This window comes from Canis aureus, chromosome 14 (assembly GCF_053574225.1).
Source record: "Canis aureus isolate CA01 chromosome 14, VMU_Caureus_v.1.0, whole genome shotgun sequence".
Lineage (NCBI taxonomy): Eukaryota > Metazoa > Chordata > Mammalia > Carnivora > Canidae > Canis > Canis aureus.
Window position 1 is genome coordinate 51947703 of NC_135624.1, and position 16490 is coordinate 51964192.

The following is a 16490-nucleotide window of genomic DNA, read 5'->3' on the forward strand; positions in this document are numbered from 1 at the left end:
ATGTCTCTCTCTGTGTCTTTCATTAATAAATAAAATCTTAAAAAAAAGAAAAAGGAAATGTATTTTGGAAATGAGAAGGGGGAAAATTTATTTTTTATTTTTGAAAATTATTTTTTATAACTCAGATGTGACCAAACACTAAGACTCTGGAGTATACTTGTAAGTTTCTGCATTCTCACTCCTCCTCTGAAGAGAAATTGATGTTCTTAGGCCTAGAATCTCTTTTTCTCATGGTAAGAAGGATTGGTTGTTGGATGGATAGTTCAGATAGGTTTTACTGTTCTTTTACCTTTCCCATAATAACTAAGGCATTAAAAAAAAATAAGGCATTGCTAAAATGGCCTTTCTGGAGTAATCCTTGAGAAATATGCTCACATTTGGACTTTGACACATCTTCCTAGATAATGTGTGTGTACTCATACAAGTGATTGCCCATATAATGTGCAGGACAGAGTGCCTGGTTCACAAGGCACTCAAATGGGGCCAGCTTTACAGACGAAGCGCCTGAGGGAGGCCATTCTGTGCTTGCATGAAGCCTATCAAGTTCACCTCCCAGCTAAGGCTTCCATACCCTGGTGTCCTCCCCAAGGCTGTCTTTATCCCATCCTTAACTTTGTATTCAGTTCCTTCCGGGTTCTGTTCACTCACTTGCTCTCCCCCAACAATATGATCAATGCAGACTAATTTTATATGGTGGCTGCCACCATTCTGAACACTGAAGCAATACAAAAAATACATATCAGCCTCCTTGGCTGACTGTATAGACCACCCATTAGTGAAATGCGCAAGTCACCTGTTGTTACTGTAAGAAACTGTGGTTTATCTAGTAAATTAGTAGTTATAGTTAACTCCCTTGGTTCCAACTCAACTGAAGACCACCAAATCCACCTTGACTTCAGAGCAAGTGTTGATTTGTTTCCCCATCAATAAACTCTGACATGATCTAAAATTATCTACTTAGCTAAAAAGCTAGGTTTGTGGGTCCAGACTGGGGATAATGATTTCATAACTGATACTTTTAGAATTTTGCTATGGTCTTTTAGAATATTTCTGATTAGAGAATTAAGGACTAGATATTTCTGTAGTGGGGAAAAAGGCAATCAATATGAAAGGAAAAAGGAAAAGTTTCACCTCAAAAATAAGTAAAATGTAGCACAAATTACTCTTTGACCATATATAATAATGCTGCCAAATCAAGAAATCAGGTGTCATTTGCATATTTTGAGCTTTGGACAGTCATAGAGAAAATAATTCATTTATTTCATCAGTCAGTGCCAAAGACCAACTATATAATATAATGATACTTGTAGTGTCTTATAGAATACTTTAAAATTTTTAATTGAGTCATTTTATATAAGGTTAGCTCTTTTAACACTTGATGTTCTTTGATGGTCTTCAGAGACTATTGATTATAATTTTAAAAAATTATTTATTGATGGGAACCAGAAGTAGGTGTCATGAAAATCTCTGGCTTATTTTCCTGAATTAAATAACCACTGAAAACAAGCAGTCTGAAATCAAACCCTCCCATTTGTATTGTTTGTTTTTACCATTTTTAAGTGGTTTTTTTTTTTTTTTTTAGATTTTATTTATTTATTCATGAGAGACAGAGAGAGAGAGGCAGAGACATAGGCAGAGGGAGAAGCAGGCTCAGAAGCAGGCTCCCTGGGGGAGCCCCATGCAAGCCTCGATCCTGGGACCCTGGGATCACGCCCTGAGCCAAAGGCAACCACTGAGCCACCCAGACGTCCCACCATTTTTAAGTGTTATGATTTCAATTGTATTGCACACACTTCTTGTCTTTTAAATAAACATAATGAAAAGAATTTAACTCTGGTTTGAGGACTGCATAGCTGGCACAGAACATTGTGGATGGGAGGCATCTGATACAAGTGCCCTTTCCTCTTAAGTGTGATATAATTCATTACTGTTTCAGGGGCCACTGAGGTTGGAAGGTCTGTTTGCACCTATAGTAAGGATCCCAGACTGTTGTCTTTTTGTGGTTGGCAACTGTTTTGTGTGCTTTCTCAGTGTTTTATGTTACAGTTTAGGGCAGAGAGGTTTAAACCACTTTTTCTGGGCAGCCCCAGTGGCCCAGCAGTTTAGTGCCGCCGGTTCAGCCCCGGGGTGTGATCCTGGAGACTCGGGATCGAGTCCTACGTCAGGCTCCCTGCACGGAGCCTCCTTCTCTCTCTCTCTGTCTCTCTCTCTGTCTTGAATAAATAAATAAATCTTAAAAAAAATAATAAACCACTTTTTCTGTGCTTCAGACTTGGTCTCAGGAAGGCCAGAACTGAAGATCACTAAAAGAAATGAGATGATTACCTTGCACATCTTGAACCTCATTTTTATACGCCGATTTTTCTCTGGCCAGCAGAGGTCCAGGGTATCTGATACTCAGATGCAGACTCATACCTAGGTGTTTTGTGCAGGTACTTTTCCATATGCTTTGCAAGCTTCCATCTTTTCTTTTCCCTCAGAGCTCTTGACTCCAGCTTCAGAGACACATTTCCCCTGACATAGACAAGTTAGTTCATCTGTCTGTGCCTGAGGATCCTCTTCTGTAACATGGGGATGTTAATAGTATCAACCTCATACGGTCATTGTGAGGATTAACTAAATTAATACTTGGAAAGTTCTTGAAGCAGGGGTGCATGTTAAGGGTTAAGTAATTAAAAATAAGATGACCACTGGGTGACTGGCTTCTTAAAGAAAAGGAAGGCCCTGAAGAGATGCTGCTTCTGGTACAGTGTGATACACACTTTCTTTCCTGAGGTAGGAGCGGAGTGATGTGGATGGATTTGTGATTGAAGAAGCAGAACTGAACGGTATAAACTAAAATATCTGTTGGAAATGCTGGCACTGAGCCCTGGGTCCTGACTGGATGAAGTAATATATGGAGAGACATTCATAGCAACTCTTTTGGGACTCTTTGTAGTGGATTTTAAGAGGAGAAAAGAGAAATAAACTGGAAATACATAGAGGTGGAGGGAATTGGGGGCAAAGCTTATGCCAAGAGTTAGCAGTTACCTTCCGTATCTGACAATGGCTAAAACAGGGTGATTCTCAGGGGAGTGTGTGTGTGTGTGTGTGTGTGTATACACACACGCACACGCATGCACAAAGTTATATACGTAAAGGTATATACATTTTTTTAAGCACCTGTCTGACTTAACATGTTTTCTCAGCTTCTTCTGTGGAGAAGGGCACTGGCCATCTGCTTTGTTAAAGAAAGCAGGCACCACCTTTGTGTAGCATGTGCCCGGGGGTGCTGTGCGGCCACTGTGATGCTTGGGACCCCTCCGTGTTGACCCAGGTGCTTTTTTGGGAGCCTGGTGGCAAAAGCCTTTCCATGCCCTTGGCTTGTCTCTGCCTGACTGTGCCCAGACAGGGGCTGGCCCTGCCGTTGCTGGCACAGGGCTTGGTCGCTCACTCACTCTGATGGCTGCCCTTTGCCCCAGCTCCCTTGGCCAGAGGCAGCTCACTTGTAAATTGCTCTCAGGCTCAGAGGTGCAGCTCTGTCAAACTGCAGCATATGTTTATCTTCTAATCCACAGACAAGAAGAAAGGAGGTAAATTCCAGCCTTTTAAGAAGTTGTTTGGCAGAAGGAAAAAGAAAGACACTTTGTTGTCCCAGGAGGTGTCAACAAGGACTAAGATTCGCTCTTCCCGGAGTGTCAGCAATGGGACCTTCTCTTCAGATGAGGAGACCCTGGAAGACAATCTAAGGTAACAATTCATACTCCACCCACCCCCACCCTCCAGATCTTTGGCAGAGTCCCAAGGTGGAGAATGGGATTCCAGAGGAGGCAAGGGTGGAATCACAGCTGTGTTGTATCTATGGGAAGGTGGAAGACGTGGGGTACTTTGTGCATTCTGTGTGGAGAAGTCACCGTAGCAGGGGGATCAGCAATGAATCTGACCCCATTTTCCAGGAGAGCACAGGGATCTGCACCTTCATTTTGCTGCCCTCACTGGTGGTAGAGGCAACACCCCCACTGCATTGGCTCAGCAAGTTAACCTGGATAGAAGGAGACTGCATTCCCGTGTCCTGTTGCTTGACATAGAGAAAGGGTGGTCACAGATTAGGTGGGACATCCACGTTGAGAACACAGACTGCTCAGGCACTGAGTGGTCACCCTTCATACCTCTGGCAATCTCTAGCAGCTTCTGGAACCTGTCACGGAACTTGTAACTTCTACTCATTGTTTTCTTTTTCTTTTTTCTTTAAAGGCTTGTTTATTTATTTGAGAGAAATAAAGATTTATTTATTTGAGAGGGAGGGAGAGGGGCAGAGGGGAGACAGAATCGCAGGTGGTCTCCAGCTGAGTGTAGAACCCACTGGGGGCTCTGTCCTACCACCCAGGGATCACCGGCTGAGCCAAAACCAAGAGCCTGACAGAGGCTTACCCAACTGAGCCACCAGGGCACCCCCTGCTCTTTGTTTTCTGTTTCTCCGTCTCTCCCTCTTGCTTCCCTCTTCACCCCTTCCCTTTCTCCTTCCCTCCCTCTCTCCTTCCCTTCTTCATCTTCCTTCCCTCTCCCTCTCTTTCTTTCTGAGACCACAGGCTATAAATCTGGCCATGACAGTGTCAAGAACTCAGAAAAGCAGGGTCAGGAGGTACTTTCTCACCTGAGTGCTGGGAATTGAAATCGGAGTCAGAGATGGTTCAACTCTGCTACTGATGGCTTAAAGTCAGCTCCTCTGAGTAGCGTCTTCCCATGACCTGATCTGATTAGTTTACCCTTGCCAGTATTCCCCCAGCGTCATGCACCTGGCTCCAGCAGAGAACTTGTCACTTTCTATGGAAATTACTGATTTGCTGGTCTGTCTCTCTCATTTGACTGCCAGTTCCATGAAGTCAGGGACCAGGTTTTATTCGGTCTTGTATTAGGTGCTCCAAAAACGTTTCCTGTGAATGCCTGGCACAGTACGAGTTTCCCTAATACACATGGAAGGAATTGACAATGTCATCTGTGATGGTTTTTCTGTGATTCAAGGATGAGAACAAAAACATCCTCTGTGTTGTGTGTCAGTAAGTAAATTGTAATAAACACTGCCGTTGAGCATAACTTACAGACTTCTTAGGCAAGCAGGAAACATGAAACTGCAGTGCTCAGCCACCACATTTGTGGGTCCTGACTAATACTGACTCTTCCTTCACAGGCCTGTATTTGTTTTCCATTATCTTTAGTAAGAAAACTGAAGGAAATTATTTTACTGAAAGAAGAACACAGCTAGCACTGAATTCATCCAGTTGTTGGAATCTCAGTTATGTACTGATATATGCTTGAGTATTGTTCAGTATGAATGTTTTGATTTTACTTCAGTTTATTTGGTTGTAAAACAGGAATGCAAACCCTTTTGCCTCAGAGTATCAGAATGAGGTGTACAAATAACTAAAATGTGACGAACTAGTAGTTGAATGCGAATGAAGTTGAGTCTAGAAAGTTCTCCTTTAAAAGGACTGTTCTGTGAAAACACAGCCTGTCCTTTTTATGATTTTGCCAAATCCCTGATTGCTTACTGAATGACTTTGGACCTTTAGAGGAGCCTGGATCCTGGGGGTTCTCTTCTCCTCTAAGTTCTATTCCATCTACTCCCTTGGAGTTTTCCATAGGTTTTAAGTTGTACAAAGCCTTGGAATTCCATAGGGGTTCAAACAGCTACATTTTTATAAAATACAGGTAAACATTCCCTGTCCTTGTTATTGGCTTTTGTTAATAAACCTATATTTTTGAGACATACACTATATTTTAATTATTTAATACTTATTTTTATAATAAAAGAAGCTGGAAGGATAAGCTTTGGGTAAAGAGTTTTTTAAAATGTCTCCTTAAATATTTTTTTAAGATTTTATTTATTTAAAAAAAAAAAGATTTTATTTGTTTATTCATGAGAGACAGAGAGAGAGAGGCAGAGACACAGAGGAAAAAGCAGGCTCCATACAGGGAGCCCGATGTGCAACTCGATCCCGGGGGACTCCAGCATCATGCCCTGGGCCAAATGCAGGCGCTAAACCGCTGAGCCACCCAAGGATCCCTTATTTTTTAAATTAAAAAGACAAGAAAGGGATCCCTGGGTGGCGCAACAGTTTAGCGCCTGCCTTTGGCCCAGGGCGCGATCCTGGAGACCCGGGATCGAATCCCACGTCGGGCTCCCGGTGCATGGAGCCTGCTTCGCCCTCTGCCTATGTCTCTGCCTCTCTCTGTCTCTCTCTGTGTGGCTATCATTAAATAAATAAATAAATAAGTAAGTAAATAAATAAATAAATAATAAAAATAAAAAAACAAGAAACAGGAGTCATTTAAAATATGTTTCCTTTTTCTTCTTAGAAATTGACAGTTGCAAAATAACTCCACCTGCAAAATAAACCCTATATCCATTGCTTACCGTATAGCTGAATTTCTGATTATTCACCCCCTTTACAGATGGAGAAAATGAAAGATGCTGTTTCCAACACTTCCTTTTTTTTTAACTAAAGTATAATTAATGTGTTTCCAATAATTTTTATTTTCCACTTACTGCTCAATTAATAATCATGTTACTTTAGATTGTATAATGATTCACAAAATCTCTGTGCATTTTATTTGCTATCTCCACGATGGACAGCTCTCATTGAAACACAAACCTCAAAATTCTGCTGGCACCGTCTTGGGTGGAGGTTCCATGGAGGCAGATTTCAGCCCAGGGTGAGGGAGAATTTCCTAAGTACTAGAGCTGCCTAAAACGGGAGGCTGGGTATGTGCCAGCAAGGGTTTGGACTGATGAAGGGAAATTCTGCATTGGGTGAGAATTTAAAGGAGTTGAACTTTAATACGCTGTCAAACTCCAAGAATCTGTTATTCTAGAAGTGTCTCCATGGCCAAAAATAGCTCATTATTGATCTTCCTCCTGCCTGAAATTTCTCATTTCCTTTGAGCTTTCTGTTCTTTCGCTAGGTTATAAGCCTTTTTTCTCCTTGGCTGCTGCTTTTAAATTATACATACCTGCGGGGAAAGCAAAATAGTAAAACATGTTCAGTTTTTAACAATTTAAGACTTCCTTTATTAATTAAATATAACTAAAATTGTATTTCCCCAAATGTGTTGAATTTAAAAAGGGGAAGAGGGTCAGCTTGGAAAATAGGTTTGGGGAATTCTTGGCCAAAACAAATTAAATAGGATCCTTTACATAAGACTTTTCAGAGCTTTTACTATGCTAATGTGCCCTGGGAATCTCTGAGAAGGGAGATGCAGTATGGAACATTCCCAAGACTCCTTTAACCACAAACCTTTTTTTTTCACAGAGAACATCCAATGGCATATTATTAAAGCCACCACTTGTTGAGCTTAATGCAGTGTGTTTTGCATAGGTGAACTCATAGTGCCACACTATGAGATTGATGTTATTATCCTCATTTCTTTCTTCCAGAAATTGAAATTCTAAAAAATTGAGATATAATTGACATATACCGTGTTTCAGGTTTACAACATAATGATTTATTATTTTGTATATATTGCAAGATGATCACCACAATCTGTTACCATACAAAAGTTACAAAAAATTTTTTTTCTTGAGAACTTTTTTTTTTAAGATTTTATTTATTTATTCATGAGAGATGCAGAGAGAGAGAGGCAGAGACACAGGCAGAGGGAGAAGCAGGCTCCATGCAGGGAGCCCGACATGGGACTCGATCCCGGAACCCTGGGATCACGCCCTGGGCCAGAGGCAGATGCTCAACTGCTGAGCCACCCAGTCATCCTCCTGATGAGAACTTTTAAGATTTATCTTCTTAGCAACTTTCAAGTACATGATACTGATAATATATACAATGCATAGAATAATATATATCATACAATATAAATAATTGTATTATTAACCATAGTCACCATGCTGTACATCTCCATGACCTATTTGATAACTGGAAATTTGTACCCCTTCACCTTTTTCACCCACTCTTCAACCTCCTCCCCTCTGGCAACCATCAATCTGTTTCTGTATTTAATAGTTTTGTTTTGCATGTTCATTTGTTGTAGTTTTTAGATTCCATGTATTAGTGAGATCATACTATATTTCTTCTCTGACTTAGCATAATACCCTCAAGGTATGTTCATGTTATCACAAATGGCGAGATTTCATTTTTTATGGCTAAATAATATTCCTGTGTGTGTGTGTGTGTGTGTGTGTGTGTTTAACATCTTCTTCGTCCGTTCATCCATTTATGGACATTTAGGTTGTTTCTGTATCTTGGCTAGTCTAAATAATGCTGCAGTAGACAAGACGTGCATGTATCTTTTCAAAATAGTGTTTTTGTTTTCTTTAGATAAATACCAGTAGTGAGGACACCTCGGTGGCTCAGTTGGTTAAGCATCTGTCTTTGGCTCAGGTCATGATCTCGAGGTCCTAGGATCAAGCCCTGCATCGGGCTCCCTGCTAGGTGGAGAGTCTGCTTCTCCCTCTGCCTCTGCCCCACACTTGTGCTCACTGTCTCTCTCTCAAACAAATAAATAAAAGCTTTTAAAAATTAATTAATTAATTTAAAATAAATAAATAAATAAATAAATGCATACTAGTAGTGGAATTGCTGGATCACATGGTAGTTCTATTTTTATAATTTTTGTGGAACCTCCAGACTGTTTTCCATGGTTGCTACACCAATTTATATTTTGACCCACCAGTGCAGAAGGGTTCGTTCCCTTTTCTTCACATCCTCGCCAACACTTATTATTTCTTGTCTTTTTGGTGATGGCCATTCTAACATTCATAGCTCATTGTGGTTTTGATTTGTGTTTCCCTGATTAGTGTTGGCTAGCATCTTTTTATGTGACTGATGGCCATCTTTATGTTTTCTTTGGGAAAATGTTCAGATCCTTTGCCCATTTTTAAATCATACTGTTTTTTTGTTATTGAGTTGTAGGAGTTCTATATATTTTGGATATTAACCCCTTTTCAGATATATGGTACGCAAATATCTTCTCCCAATCAGTAGGTTGCTTTTTCATATTGTCAATGGTTACCTTTGCTGTGCAGAAGCTTTGTAGTTTGATGTAGTCCCACTTGGTTATTTTTTATTTTGTTGTGCTTACCTTTAGAGTCAGATCTAAAAAATCATCACTAAGACTGATATCCATGAGCTTATTGCCTGTTTTCTTCTAGTTTTATGGTTTCAGGTCTTACATTCAAGTCTTTAATCCATTTTGAGTTATTTTTGTACATGGTATAAGATAGTCGTCTAATTTCCTTCTTTTGCATGTGGCTATCCAGTTTTCTGTACACCATTTATTTAAGAGACTGTCCTTCCCCCATTATATATTCTTACCGCCTTTGTTGTAAATTAACCATTTACATAGGTGTTTATTTCTGGGCTTTCTCTTCTGTACCATTGATCCATAAATCTCTTTTTATGCTGATACCATAATGTCTTGATTACTGCAGTTTTATAACGTAGTTTGGAATCAGGGATTGTGGTATCTCCAACTTTGTTCTTGTTTCTCAAGATTGTTTTGGCTATTTGGGGTCTTTTGTGGTTCCATATGTTTAGGAATGTTTGTTCTATTTCTGTGAAAAAAACCATTGGGATTTTGATAAGGATTGCATTGAATCTGTAGGTTTGGGTGGTATGGACATTTTAACAGTTCTTCCAATCCGTGAGCACAGAATATCATTGTTTATGTCTTCATTTTCTTTTAGCAATGTCTTATAGTTTTCAGTGCACAGGTCTTTCACTTCCTTGGTTAAATTTATTCCTGGGTATCTTTTTTTTGGATGCAATTGTAAATGGGATTATTTTCTTAATTCTCTTTCTGATAGTTCATTGTTAGTATACAAAAGTGCAACAGATTTTTATATATTGATTTTGTATCCTGCAACTTTATCGAATTCATTTATCAGTTCTTTTTTTTTTTTTTTTTTTCATTTATCAGTTCTAATAGATTTTTTTGGTGGAGTCTTTAGGGTTTTCCATATATAAAATCATATCCACAGATAATGACAGTTTTACTTCTTCCTTTCCAATTTGAACGCCTTTTATTTCTTTTTCCTGTCTAATTGCCCTGGCTGGGACTTTCAGTAGTAGGCTGAATAAAAGTGGCAAGAGTAGACATTCTTACCTTGTTCCTGACACTATTGCAGTTTCAAAGATAAGAAAACTATGGCTAGATAGTGACTTGCTGATAAGTTCCTGAGTCAGTAATTAAGCAGTAAAGAGTTCATTCTTCACCATCCACTGTTCTGCCTCTCAAGAGGCCTCAGCCTTCTAGTCCCATGGCCCTGAGTTTTTCTACTGGTCCTGAGTCATCAGGCTCAGGTGTCTTCCTGCCTTAGCTGCCCTCCCCTCCTTAGGCTCTGCTACTCACTAGGACTCCACTTGTCCTGCGTCCAGCTTCTACCTCACACCCAGCATTTACCATTTCATTTCAGCTACAGCTCTTTAGAGTAAATTTCAGCTATAAGCACATTCAGAACCGAAGGGGCTTTTGGAAGGGGGAGCTCACTCTGGGACTAGAGCAGTTAAGAAAGGGTTCAGGAATGAGGAGGCCTTGAACTGGCTCCAAACGATGGACAGGACTTAGAATGGCTAATGGAAAGGCATGAACATTTCAGATCTGGAATGGCATGAGTAGACTCACATATAAGAATGAATGTGGCAAATAGAATAGGAGGGAACTTTCCAAGTCACTGTGTGTGGCCATTGTTACCCTAACACCACAACCAGGTGAAAGCATCACAAAAAAGAAGCCTAGAGACCAATATCCCTTATGAATATAGACATAAAAATCTTCAACAGAATACTATCAAACTGAATCAAGCAACATATACAAAGGATTCTACACCATGATCAAGCAGGATTTATCCAAAGAGTGTAAGGTTAATTTAACATACGTAATCAATCAATGTAATATACCATATTAATAAAATAAAGGACAAAGACCACATCATCATCTCAGTAGATGCATAGAAAGTTTTTGACAAAGTCCAACACACTTTCATGATAAAAACTCTCAAAACTAGCACTTAACATAGAATGTCTTTAACTTGAGGAAGTACAGCTACAAAAAATTCACAGCTAATATTATACTTAATGGTGTGAAAGAATGGATGTGTTCCCATTAAGATCAGGAACAAGACAATAATGTCTATTCGGTACTGTACTGTAGATTATAGCTAGGATAATTAGGCAAGAAAAAAAAATAAAAAGCATCAGTCTTAAAAAGGAAGAAGTAGATGCACCTGGATGACTCACTTTAGTGCCCAACTCTTGATTTCAGCTCAGCTTATGATCTCAGGGTCATGGGATCGAGTCCCACGTTGGCTCTGCACTCAGTGTGAAGTGTGCTTAAGAGTCTCTCTTTCCAAAAAAAAAAAAAAAAAAGTCTCTCTTTCCCTCTACCCTTCCTCCCACTCACACACTCTCTTTCAAAATAAATAAAATCTTTTTTTAAAAAGGGAAAAAATAAAACTATTTGCAGATGCCATGATCTTATATATATAAAAATCCTAAAGAATCCACAAGAAACCTACTAAACTAATAAACCAAGTTGAACAAAGCTGCAGAATACAAGATTGGAATTTTTGTGTTTCAGCTATATTTCAGTACACTAACAATGAACAATCTGAAAATAAACTTAGGAAAGTAATTCCATTTACAATAGCATCAAAGGAATAAAATAGTAATAAATTTTTAAAAAATATTTATTTATTTATTTTTAAAGATTTTATTTATTTGTTCATGAGAGACAGAGAGAGAGGCAGAGACAGAAGCAGGCTCCATGCCGGGAGCCCGATGTGGGACTTGATCCTGGGTCTCCAGGATCATGCCCTGAGCCAAAGGCAGGCGCTAAACCGCTGAGCCACCCAGGGATCCCCAGTAATAAATTTTTATAAAAGAAATACAAAGGGTGCCTGGCTGGCTCAGTCAGAAGAGCATGAGTTCAGGGTTATTAATTGAAGCCCCGTGTTGGGTATATAGATTACTAAAAAGAAAATAAACTAAAAAAATAATAACAACAGTAAATGGTATTGGGAAAATAGGACAGCCAAGTACAGAAGAATGAAACTAGACCATTCTCTTACACCATACACAAAGATAAACTTAAAATGGTTGAAAGATCTAAATGTGAGACAAGAATCCATCAAAATCCTAGAAGAGAACACAGGCAACAACCTTTTTTTTTTTTTTTAACATTTTTATTTATTTATTCATGGAAGACACAGCAAGAGAGAGAGGCAGAGACATAGGCTGAGGGAAGAGCAGGCTCCCTGCAAGGAGCCCGATGTGGGACTCGATCCCGGATCCCAGTATCACACTCTGGGCCAAGGGCAGATGCCCAACTGCTGAGCCACCCAGGTATCCCAGCAACAACCTTTTTGAATCTGGCCACAGCAACTGCTTGCAAGATACATCTATGAAGGCAAGGGAAACAAAAGCAAAAATGAGCTATTGGAACTTAATCAAGATATAAAGATTCTGCACAGCAGAAGAAACAGTCAACAAAACTAAAGGACAACCTACAGAATGGGAGAAGATATTTGCAAATGACATATCAGATAAAGGGTTAGTATCCAAGATCTATACAGAACTTATTGAACTCAACACCCAAGAAACAAACAATCCAGTCATGAAATGGGCAGAAGACGGGAACAGCCATTTCTCCAAAGAAGACCTACACGTGGCCAACAAGCACATAAAAAAATGCTCCACATCACTGCTATCAGGGAAATACAAATCAAAACCACAATAAGATCCCACCTCACACCAGTGAGAATGGTGAAAATTAACAAGACAAGAAACAACCAATGTTGGAGAGGATGTGGAGAAAGGGGAGCCCTCTTGCACTGTTGGTGGGAATGTGAGCTGGTACAGCCATTCTGGAAAACAGTATAGAGGTTCCTCAAGAAGTTAAAAATAGAGCTACCCTACAACCCAGCAATTACAGTACTGGATATTTACACCAAAGATACTGATGTAATGAAATGCCGGGACACCTGCACCCCAATGTTCATAGCAGTAATGTCCACAATAGCCAAACTGTGGAAGGAGCCACGATGTCTTTCGACAGATGAATGGATAATGATGTGGTATGTGTGTGTGTGTATATATATATATACATACACACATACACACATATTCCATTATATGTATATATATATGTGTACATACAATGGAATATTAGTCAGCCATCAGAAGAGACGAATACCCACCATTTGCTTCAACATGGTTGGAACTGGACTGAAGTAAGTCAGTCGGAGGACAATCATCTTATGGTTTCACTCATATGTGGAAAATGAGAAATAGTGAAAAGGATTGTAAGAGAAAGGAAGGGAACTGAGTGGGAAAAATTAGAGAGGGGGACAAACCATGAGAGACTCCTAACTCTGGGAAACAAAGGGTTGCAGAAGGGGCAGTGGGCAGGGGGATGGGGTAACTGGGTGATGGGCTCAGAAAAGGGCATTTGATGGGATGAGCACTGGGTGTTATACTATATGCTGGCAAATCGAACTTAAATAAAAACAAATTTAAAAAACAGTAAAAAAATAAACAAAAGATTTGTACACTGAAAATGATAAAACACCATTGAAAGAATTTAAAAAAATCTAAATAGATGGGAAGACTTCCTCATTCATGGATTGGAAAAGTTAATATTATTATGATGGCAATTCCCCCCGAATTGATCTATAGATTCAGTGCAATTCCTATCAGAATCGCAACTGACTCTTTGGCAGAAATTGGCAAACAGGTTCTAAAATTCATATGGGAATGCAAGGGACCAAAGTAACCAAAACAATCTTCGAGGGCTCATGCTTCTCAAGTTTAAATCTTATTACAAAGCTACTTTAACCTATGTGGTGTTGTACTGGCATATGGGTACATAGGTCAATGGAATTTAAATGAGAGTACAAATGTAAACCCTCACATTTGTGATCAGATGATTGTCACCACATTTGCCAAGCAATTCAGTGGGTAAAGAATAATCTTTCTCAATAAGTGGTGCTGGGACAATTGAATAGTCAGCCACATGCCACAGAATGAAGTTGGACTCCTTCACTATTCACAAAAGTGAATTCAAAATAGATTACATACTAAATGTAAAGTCTAAAACTATAAAATTCTTAAATGAAAAGAATGAAGTTGGACTCCTTCACTATTCACAAAAGTGAATTAGAAATGGATTACATACTAAATGTAAAATCTAAAACTATAAAATTCTTAAATGAAAACAAAGGAGCCAGTGTTCATGATTAGTGATTTCTAGATACCAAAAGCACAGGTGACAAAAGAAAAAATTGGTAAATTGGGCTTCATTAAAACTTTTGTGCTACAAACAATGCCATCAAAAAATGAAAAGACAATCCACAGAGTGGAAGAAAACATTTGCAAATCATAAATCGGGTAAGAGACATCTTCAGAATAGATAAAGAACTCTTAAAACTTAGTAATAAGATGATCACAACAATTTTATTTTTTAAAAGATTTTATTTATTTGAGAGAGAGAACAAGTGGATGGAAGCTCAGATTGAGAGAGGGAGAAGCAGAGTCCCCACTGAGCATGGAGCCTGATGAGGGGCTCTATCCCAGGACCCTGGGATCATGACCTGAGCTGAAGGTGGACACTTAACTGACTGAGCCACTCAGGCACCACAACCAAAACAATTTTAAATGGGTAAACTATTTGAATAGACATGTCTCCAAAGAAGATAAAGAAGGTCCATTATGTATGAAAACATACTCATTCAACATCATTAGTTATCAGGGAAATGCAAATCAAAACCACAATGAGATATCACTTCATGCTAGTAGGAAGGTTATAATAAAAAAAAGACAGGCAGTAACATATGTTGGTAAGAATGTAGAGAAATTGGAATCCTTATATGTTGTTGATGGTAATGTAAAATGGTACAGCCATTGTTTGACAGTTACTCAAAATGTTAAACATAGAGTAACCATATGACCCAGAATTCCAATCCTAGGTATATATCCATGAGAAATGAAAACACATGTATGTCTACACAAAAACTTGTATACAAATGTTCATAGCAGCATTATTCTTAATAGCCAAAAAGTTGAAGCAAGCCAAAAGTCCATCAAAAGATGAATGGATAAGGGTACCTGACTGGCTCAGTCAGTAGAGCATGTGACCTTGGTCTGGAGTCTTGAGTTCAAGTCCATGTTGGCATGAAGCTTACTTAAAAAAAAGAAGATGAATGGATAAATACAATGGGTTGTATATCCATACAATGGAATATTATTTGGGAATTAAAAAAAGAATGAAGTACTGATACATAATGTGACATGGATAAACTTTGAAAACATTATGCTCAGTGAAAGAAGAGGGTTAGAAAATACCACCTATTGTATCATTCCATTTATTTGAATGTTTCAAATAGGCACATTCATGCAAATAGAAAGATTAGTGGTTGCCAGGCATGGGGTGGGTAGGAGGGTGGCTGTTAATGGGTATGGGGTTTCTTTTTGGGATGATAAAAACTAAGGTGGTGGTGATAATTGCTCAGTTTCTTGCATATACTAAAAAACAATGGAAATCATTGACTATACTTTAAATCGTTGAATTCATCCTTTGAAAGGATGAATTTTATAGTATGTGAATTATATCCAATAAAGATTTTGTTTTAAAGTAATGAATGTGGCATTGATGAGGTCATACCTGGCTGAGGCGATAAGCTCATACTGGCAGGGGAGATTCAGGGCTTATTCTTCTCTCATAAATCCCTAAAATAGGAGATAGAAATGTGGGGCAAAACAGAAAAGGATAATTTTGAAGTAGGACATCACTGCAAAAAAAAAAAAAAAAAAAAAAAAAAAAAAAGGACATCACTGCAGAGTAGAGTAGGCTGGCTTAGAAGGAGAAGCAGTGGCACACATTCACTCCAGGGTATTGAACGCCCTGCACTGAGGGAAGCAGTTGGCTCAAAGGGACAGAGGACATGAGGAAAGAGCCACAGGTCATGTTTGAGACTGCCTCTTGAAAACAGTTGCCTGTGCCTTTTAGGAAACATAGAGCTGTCCCTTTGGCCACGTATGTGAGTCTACAAGAAAAGTGATTACAGACATCAAGGGAATGGACACCGTCAGAAAGTAAGGCCGCACAAATGTTACCATGACAAAACTGTTGGAGTCCGCAGTATTACCCAGGATGCTATAGGTCCTGTTGGACAAGATTCTTGTCAAGAGAATTCATATATATACATTGACCATATTAAACCCTCTACTAGCCCAGATAGCTTTCTGAAATGTGTGAAGGAAAATGGTCATAAAAAGAAGGAAGCAAAAGAGAAAAGTACTTGGGTTCCAGTGCCGGCTTGCTCCACCCAGGAAAGCACAAACTTTTCTAGAACCAGTGGAAAGGAACCTGAGCTGTTAGAATCCTTTCCTTTGAATTCCTGGCATGATACGCACTTAAAAATAAAAAAGATATCTGGACTATAAAAAGAAGAAAAAATTGCGTATGGTTGACCTCATGCAGACACACACACACACACACACACACAC

The 16490-nt window shown here is 39.1% G+C and overlaps 1 protein-coding gene across 22 annotated transcripts in view; it reads left to right on the forward strand.

The window, feature by feature from the left end:
• Positions 1 to 16490, forward strand: part of CRACD (capping protein inhibiting regulator of actin dynamics) — a 279581-nt gene that overhangs the window by 219361 nt on the left and 43730 nt on the right. For all 22 annotated transcript variants that reach the window (XM_077848089.1, XM_077848084.1, XM_077848097.1 and 19 more), the window contains one exon: positions 3558 to 3729. The gene's annotated coding sequence lies outside the window, so the exon portion shown is untranslated. The remainder of the gene's footprint in view (positions 1 to 3557; positions 3730 to 16490) is intronic.